Source organism: Pangasianodon hypophthalmus, chromosome 1, assembly GCF_027358585.1.
Source record: "Pangasianodon hypophthalmus isolate fPanHyp1 chromosome 1, fPanHyp1.pri, whole genome shotgun sequence".
In the NCBI taxonomy this organism is placed as follows: Eukaryota; Metazoa; Chordata; class Actinopteri; order Siluriformes; family Pangasiidae; genus Pangasianodon; species Pangasianodon hypophthalmus.
The window spans coordinates 2,631,970-2,641,506 of NC_069710.1; positions in this window are offsets into that span (position 1 = coordinate 2,631,970).

Genomic DNA, 9,537 nt, shown 5'->3' on the forward strand with positions numbered 1-9,537 from the left:
TAAAACACACTGCATTTCTGTGACCATTGGTTAGGATATACATCACTGATACTAAGATAAGGGTTAGGTTTAGTTGTATGCCTGGCAGTTTTTATCCATGCCTTACAAACTAGTGGTAATGAACCACAGAATCTGTCTTTTCCTAAACATTTGTGAGTCATCCTCCACTTATTTGTGAAGATCTATTTACGCCTTTCCCTAGAGATAATGACATCAGCAACTGCCTCAATGGCCTTGCCCTCAACTGGCAAGCAAAATGGAGCTCTTCCTGTCCACCCTGGACAGCGTGTGTACTAGTCACTGCATGATGGAGTGAGAGTATTGTGTTTCACAGCCCCCCTGGAGATTGTATGGTCACTTTGAGATGACAGCATCAAAACCCAGGGCTGTGGTTCCCAGCATCACAGTGTAACGAGCATCATTATATGGTTTTGAGACTGATTAAACTGCTATTCCCCCCGACATGTTATGATGAATCCTGCAGTGTGATGTAGCTGGAAAACTGCGCCACATCACTACCACACACCTGGAAAAAATTTTCTGTCTTAAAAAGTTAAGAAAGTAAGAGTTGCAACAATTTTGGGGGAGTTTACATGTTATGGAAATGCTAAAAGAAATTGATCTCTATCATTTAAGGAATGTGTTGTTTTTGTGATCTCTCCATGCAGATGTCTGCTCATAATTTTGTTTTCCAGTCTGAGTTCTTCATTCTGCAATGAGAAAATACATATCATCACATACTACATTCATCATTTCATGAAGCTTAGTACATAACGTGGTTGATCTAGTATTTCAGCCATACATGTTACTTGATCTAGTTACTGAGAGCTCCCTCAGGCGTTTACTGTACAGATGTCATCAATGTGTGTGTATGTGTGTTCCCGCTACACACACAAGCATAAAACCTTATCAGCTGTTATTCATCCTGGGCAGAGATTAGAGTTCCTCCTCCCTCCTGTACAGAAGATAAGGCTGCTGACCGAGGCCTCAGCAGCAATAAATCATTATGGTGTAATAGCTGACAACAAGAGGGCCAGCACTGTACATTTGGGCCCGAGGTTATTGGATTTAGTCAGGTTTCCTGACTTTCCTGGTGGGATTTCCTGTCCCACACTATGTCTTAGTTACAGCCTGCAGTTGTTGCCTGGTGTACCATCAAGAGATGGTCTGGTCTGTTCCAGAGGCAGCAGAGAATCTGAGGGCGGTGACGCCAGTTTTCTTTGAATGACAGTCTGAATTGTATTGTGGCTCATGTAGGCTGTGCAGTCCCGCTGTCTCTGGGTGCTTTGGCAGAATTCCTAAAGATTTTGTTTTTTGATCTCGAAGTTAAATGCCTCTTTTGTTTCAGCAGTCATTTTGTTGTTGTACAGAACATCGGAGGAGACTTCGTAAACTATGTACAAGATTCCAACCACATTTTATAAGCTCTTATTTTGAACCATAAACACTGAATCCTGAACTTGCTTGCAGCAAGGGTCTTGTATCGCAAACCATCTTAAGCAGTCCCTGTAATCATCCTCTCTCTGGTTTTAGCCCTCTGCTTTCATCCTCTAATGACAGACCTGCTCCTCATTATGGATATTCAGCCTCTGCCAGATCCCTAACCCAAGCAACCACATCTTCCCCGCCTTATCAGGGTTTCCTCTCAGGCTGTGGGGTTTGCCCTAGTCACACTCACACACAGTTCCATTCCAGTAGTACTACAAACCAGCAGGAAATGGGGTTCTCTGAAACCCCCATGCCCTCAACCATGTGTAATACAGCTTCCCTTAATCTGTACTCCTCCTTCATCCAGGAAGTGCAGCAATAAAACTTAACTTTTTACAATTCAACAAACAAATTAGCGGTGTGTGTCGTTCATCACTGAGGGAAAGCTGGTGGGGGAATCAAATTATTTTTTATTGTTGATAATGTCTTTATTTTTTTCATCATTTGTTATTTTATTATATTGCATGCTTAGTGCAAAATATCTTGGTGCTCTCATTTTCCTGTGTATGCTATGTGAATAAGAATTCCAGTGTATATGAACATATAATGAAACCATTTACATTTTCCATGCTTGGCAGATGCTCTTTTCCAAATCCATTTACATAAGTGTTTGGTTGTTTACTTGGAAATGATATCCTAATGCTAGTACAGATCAGCTATTAAGATAAAAATCCATGTTTTTTTATGTCTTATATGTTTTTACAGACTATACGAGCCTCCCCAACACGGTTTTAGGACTGGTGATGCTCTTGGTCCGTGACCTACTGAACCACTATAAGCATGGATGTATTGATAGAGACTTCAAAGCACTTCTATAAGTCGCTCTGGATAAGTGCATCTGCCAAATGCCATAAATGTAAATGTAAGATACCAACAATCTTAATACACTGACAGAAATAATTGTCAGTGTTGATTCATAAGTAAAAGAGCCTAACACAAAAAACCACAAAACGCTATCGTAACATGCACATGAGAAATAAAATCACAAGGAAATATTTGAAGATCACTGAAAAATCTTCTTCACTGGAACTATTCTCTCAATTTCGCAAGGAATTTTGAAATAAAAAGATTCACTCTATCAAATAAAGTTTACTAACATGCACTTTAAAAAAAAATCCTGGAATCCCTTGTGCACCAAATGGGTGTTTTTCAAAATGCAGCACATCTGGTTTGGTGTGCAGAAGTATTAAGTAATTCATAAGGGTGTTGCCAATGTCAAAAAAAATAGGAGGAAATCATTTCACCTTATTCAATATGCTATAATCCTGTGTTACTTATCTGCAGATCCTTACTGCCACATGTACCTCTACATGTGATTTGGGAGTTTCTTTTCTTTCAACAGCCTTAACCAATGGTTAAATATGCAGCTGTGAAGGCATGGCACTTGGCTCACCGTTTCTCACTCTTTCCCCTTTGTGTATGCTGACTAAGGCTTTCTTTCTCTTACCGTAAAACTGTTCATGCAGCTGTGAAGATTTAACAGAATTTTTATATCTGAAAACAGACGGAAAAAAGTCCAGATATTTATGGTGGTCACACAACTACCTCTTTTTGAAAATCTGGTTGCACTATTTTTATTTTTATCTCAGTTTCAGAAATATTGGTGCTTTTCCACAGAATTTAGTAAGAAAGCATTATAATCTTAATGCATTTTATGCATTTAATGAATTTGTTATCCAACTTGAGCTCTTGTTCAATATGCACATCCGAGGATGTATGCATAGTGTTGCTTATTGTGCTATGCCACATATGGTATTGTTATACCACAGTGATATTGAATTCTTCTGTTGAAGGTGTGGATTCATTTTCATAACAGCACAGCTCTGACAGTAGTTCTGTCAGCAATTCAAATGAAAGGTTTTCATTAATGTACTAAATGTGGTGCTGTGTCTTTTCTACACTAACAGCTAATTCACAGGGTTTCTACACACTAATAATAACTAGACTAATAATAAATGGATTTTAAAAATGTTTTGTTGTTTAACAAAGAAAAATGTGTAATCGTTGATATGGTGAAGTGATCTGTAAGTAGACATTTTTTAAACTTTTACGGAAGGAATCTTGGGTGTCAGCACTTTGTAAATGTTCCACCCCAAGAGTCTTCAGGAGAGAATACTTCATGCTTACTGCTTTCTCTGTAACATCTTAAGTTGTGCTTTTACTAACTTCTTTTTAAACTTGAAGTGAAAGAAAAATAGAGAATGGTCAGAAAACAACTGTTAAAATGGCTGTTTATAGCTGCTACAATGTAAGTGATAACAGGAAATAACTTGTTTCAGTGATGTTCCATAGCATTAAATGTAACTATACATGGTTAAATGTTATTTATTCATGTTCATAAACTAAAAATTGTAAATGGTGGCAAATTGCTTTGGGATAAGAGAATTAAAACATTCAGAGTGCACTGTTATTTTTTTTTCCTATAACAGCATACCCTGAAGTGTTTTATTCCCTATGTAATGTCTCACTTCAGTTTTAAATGAGGCAGACTGGGTTTCCTGAATAAATAAAAGTTGAATTACATTGAATTGAGGTTGCATTGCCGCTTTACAGCTCCAGGGTCCTGAATTCAGTCCTGAGGTTGGGTTCCTGTCTGTGTGGAAGTTCACATGTTTTCCCTATATTCATGTGGGGTTCCTCCAGGTTCTCCGGTTTCTCCCACCTCCATCCTATGTAGTACCAGAAGTTATAATGTCTTTTGTCAGACTTTTCAATTCGCAATCTTTTGGGTCAGCATTCCAGCCTCGTGCACAATCTGTTTACTGTTTGGAAATGTGTGTTTCCACACTCAGCTTGATTCACAAGCAGAGACACTGTGCGAAGGGTGAAAGAGCAAAGAGAATCATGTGTTAGATCTCATAGAGAATTCAGACACTTCTACAAACATTCTTCTTCTTCTCTCAAATAGCACACCCTTTACCTTGGCTTGTTTCTGTCATTCTCTCGGTCCTGCCTGAGCTGAATTAGACAGTGAATGAACTAATGCGGAGGCGGGGAAATGCTTTCAGAAACACATGTTTGTGACATATTCCAGATTTTGCTGTTACTGCTGCCTCTTTGTGTTTTTTTTCTCCCTTTTTCACTCGGCCTCCTTGTCAACACAGATAGAGGTCTCACACTGAACACTGACATTTCCCAGTTAATTACTGACTAAAACATTTAGGCCGTTTCATCACAGTCATTTCATTTGCTGAGTGAAAACTGCGATTTGGCCACCCAGCTTCATGAGTCAGAATGATGATTGACTTGCTCAATGGGCTAACCTCATGCAAGATGAATTATGAGTGGTGAAACCATCAGAAGGAGGGAGTTCAAAGAAAACTGTAGCCCAGAAATGGTAAGGGGTTCTCTCTCTCTCCTGTAGTTAGGGCAACAATGATGCTTTTGGAAAATGGTACTCATTTCATACTGAGAACTACATACTGGTCTTGGGAAGTGTTTCGGAAAATGTAATGCCTGATAAGTGTATCTGTTCAGTGCAATTCACTGATATACTCATGTGTGAGTATGAGTCTGTGTATACGAAGGTGTACATGATTGGGCATGTGTAAGTCTTGGGACATAGAGCTGACCATAATGTAAATGAGTGATGAAGTGGCCCCTCTGTCAGGAAAGGGATTAAAAAATTGTATGCCACTTCGCACACTCTCTCTACAGGCGTGTAATGACTCACTGAGTCCTAAACTCTTCACACGAACCATTCCTTTGATTTTACCTAGTGTTTGCAGCACCCCGGTGAACTAGTCATTTATTCCGATAATTATGTTAGTTATAGCCGTCTTTGCTTATTTTACAACTGTCTCGCACTTGTTTATAGCTCAGTGTATTTTACACGGTGTGGTTTAACAACAAATACAAAACCAGGACTATCCACAGCCTGGCCAAATGCTAGTGTCAGTTTCCCATCACATTACACTACAGGTTTATCTGGTGGTTACTAGTGACTAGTGATAGGCAGAGAATTAAACTCTGAGAAGGTACAGAAATAATTTTGAAATTATACCAGAAATATCAAGTTAAAATGTTTGCAGTATTGCCATGTTCTTCTTTGGTGTAAACTACTGATTTCAGTACACAGCGAGTTTGTTTTAATAGCAGTATGCACCCAGACACAAGCATTTTACAGAAAATGTGATAAAGTGGAGCAAACATCTACTTAATCACTGCATGTTCACCCAAACACTCTCAAGTGTGCCGATTTCTGTGACAATTGCATTGGACTAATATGTGGTCTGCACTATTTTCTGGCTCAGTTCGCATGGTACCTGGGCAGGAAGGGTATTATTACCCTGCATGGGTACTTATAGTAGGTGCAGCATGCTCACTTGGTGGTGGAAATAACAAGAACATGTGCGATCAGCTTGAAAGTCTTGCTGTACTTGCATCTCTTTTGCTCTCTCACACTGATTAACTCATAGTAGTTACTGAATAATATGCTTTGTAATGAATCATTGAATGATAAACTGGATCTTTTGCAGGTTAACCGCTAGATTATTTGAATGTGTTCTGCTTCACATGCAAGTCAGTACCAAAAAAGTATTTATCAAATGAATAAAAAAGTAAATATATATTCATTTAAGGTAAATTCCAGGAACAGCTGTCAAGTTTCTGTGGAATGTTATTAACTAAAACTTAAGTAAGTGCTCCTTGATGACTAATATCCTGTTTATAAACACTGAACGCAATCGGCATGTTAACATCGTGACATTCACAAACCTGAATGTTTAAAAATGGTGAAATCCAGATAAATGCCTGAGCTAGTCTTTGGATATTTGGCTGGTCCCCAAAACTGCCTCTTTTCTAAAGCTTTCTAAAGCTTTTTTTTTTTTTTTTCTAAAAAAAAACTAGGTTAGATTTAGGTCTAAGCATAGCATTCATTATCTGCATTAATAATTATGTTAATGGTCTTCATAAGACAAACAGTGTTAACATTCTGTGCTGTTTGTGCAGCTGATATGATCTGTAGTGTGGCGCTAACATTTTTTACTCATCAGACCATGAGTGAGCAGCTGTTCTCATTTCTCTTAGCAGTCTAGTAGACATCCATGAGTTCCTTTACAGGGTTACAGTCCTTTTTGCACAGCCTTCAACTCTGTACCCCAGCCACTTGCCCCTCAATAAAACATGCTCCACTTCCCGCCATCCATCATCTAGTGTTCTCGTGTGTAAAATGTCTTTATATAATGTAGCCTTGGTTTTGTGAGGCATTTTTATTTACATTTCTCTTACACTGCTCCTACTCCTATCTTGCTGATCAAAGTAGTTTCTTGGTATATTATAGATAAGTATGCATGATATTCTTTGGAAATGTAACTTATGCTGTGAATCTATGATAATATTGTGATGAAGCAGTTGGTGACAAATGTAAAATAAGAATAATGTTATCTTTTTTAGCCGTGACTGCACCTTACTCTACTGGGAATGTTTGCACATTATCGATCGATCATTGGAAGCCCGAGAAACATTACACCTTTGTAAACTAACCTATTCAACTGAACATTTTGTGCATATTTGCACTTTAGGAAGCTGTAGCCTGCATGTGTATTCAGATGAGCTTGAATGTTAGCTTGACCATATCATCAGATGCAGAAAGGCTGCTGCTTGTGTTTTAGATCAGTATATACACAACACTCAGCAAAATTGTGGTGAAATCAGACTGTATAGAAGAGTACATAGTGTGAATAGTGTGTGTAGTGCATAAGTTTTTGCTGTAATTTTTAAGCGCTGTATATTATTGTTGGCCACTTTATTCGACACACCTACTTTGGTGGGCCATCTCTTATGTATACGCAGAGACTGTAACTCATCTTTTCCATGCACAGTGTATGTTCATCATCCTCTAGTCTTTCATCAGTGGTCAGTGTCCAACCACTTCACCACTGTCAACACTCTAAACTCAGCAGCGACACTGGGATGTTTAAAATTTCCAGGAACACTGCTGTTCCTAATATACTCATACCTGCGTCACAGCCATAGCACCACTGTGATGATAGCGACACTGCTGTGCTGAATAATAGCAATGGTCCCAAGGTAGGCCCTTTCACATGCTATCTATCTATAGGTCTATCTATCCATAATGTTAGAAAAGCTTTTACAAAAGAATGGAAAGTGTTTTGTGTCATTGTCCTGAATAGGTTTCACACTATTATGTCACACCCAATGTTTATAAATCCTTTCATAAATTTTTGTTCTGTTTTGTTCACTTGAAATATGGACCAATACACATTTCGGCATTCATTGGGATCTATTAATAGCCTTATGTAAATGTAAACTTTAGCAGCAAAGCAAAGATCCTCGTCTTTGGTTTATGGCTCTGACCTGCGGCGTGTATGTATGAAGCATCCCGCCCGCTGCCACTTACCAGAGTGGCTCAGATCATATGACGCTGGAGGAGTGAGACACGGCACCTCTGTCAAAGCAGAGCGTGCCAACAGAAACCCAACTCCTCTACTCTGCCACTAAGTGCCAGGAATAGACCTGAACAAACTTTGCACTCCTGAGAACGCTTTGATACAAAAGAAGGATAGTGTAACCACAGGAACAGTATATTGGCCTCTGCTTTTGACATCATATATTGACTAGCTAGGTGTGTTTAGATATGTCTGTCTTTGTATTGTTGTGATATATGTATCGACCATGAAATATTAAGTTGGTCTTATCACAGTGTGGGGCAGCCTAAGGACATCTGATGAAAGATGATAAAACCACTTTGTATCATCAATAACTCATCTGCCAGATTGACATATCTACATTCTTAGTATTTATCTTGTGTAGAAAGGAGTGTTTAAAAAAAAGCATGGGAAATTTGACTTCTTGCTAAATAAAGTCTTCTTATTGAAAACCTTTAGAGGCTTCTGTGGTTTGAATTTTCTCTTACAGTTGTCTTTTCTCTTGCCAAATTACGCAGTGCTAAAGAGTAGTCCCAGTGGAGGGAGCTATAAAGTAGGAACTCGCTCTTGCGCTTTCTCTCACTTTCAGTAAAACCTCGTTCTATGAAGAAGTAACGTTCGAATGCTCTTGAAAATATTCATCAGAGCTTTCATAACCTGTGCTGCTCATTCTGCAAGGGTGCGCTAACATAATGAAAGACATATGACTCAAATGTGCCCTTGGTGTAATTTTAAGTGAGAGTAAGTTGAGTAGTTGTGAATCCAGTCCAGGTGATTGAGGGAGTGAGAGTGTGTGTTAGTCTGGGACTTCATTTTAGATAAACAGTGTAGTTTGAAATGGAGAAATGGAGGAGGAGACCAACGAGACGTCTAAGCCGTGCTGATATGTGTGCCCTAGTACAGTTATATAAGCCCAGAAAATGTTTCAACATGAGCATGCACAAACAACAATCGATCATCACAAGATCTCGGCAGTCTTGGCTTGCAGGCTCAGAACACAGCCGTATGCACCGTCTTTTGATGTGTGAATTCTGCCTGTCTCTACATCAGGTGCTCATGGCCGTGTGTTTAGTGCTGGAGACAGACTGTGTGACTCCTCTCTCTTCTCTCTTCTCCATGTTCAGCGATAGGGTGTGTGAGCATGACTGGGTGGCAGTTTGCCAGATGTGTGCATGTTCAGGCCTGTCTGTCTGCACTAGTCCTTCACGTTGTAGAACATCACGCTGTGTCTCTTTCTCCAAAGACAGAGGGAGTAAAGTGGGAAAAAAGACAGTATTGAGTTAATACACAATATCACTCTCACACACATGCTCTCCTTATACATAAAATAAGGTTCAAAAAATAACCAACTATGCTATTGTACATCCATGTTAGCTGTATTAAGGTGATACGTTGGCTAATTTTTGTGACTTATCAGTCTTTAACAAGTGGCATCGCAATCTACAGTCAAGAGCACTGGTGCAAAACAAGCTCTCTCGCTCATTCTCTCCCTCTCACACCATCTCTATTTATCTTCTCTATCTCAATTCAGGACAACTTTTGCCAGTTTTACATTTACAGCAGCCTTTTAAGACTATTACTTGCCATACTGTATGACATGATCCCTATAAAATATTGGCTGAATTCTATAACAAACTGTGACATGTGTTCTCCATGTCAG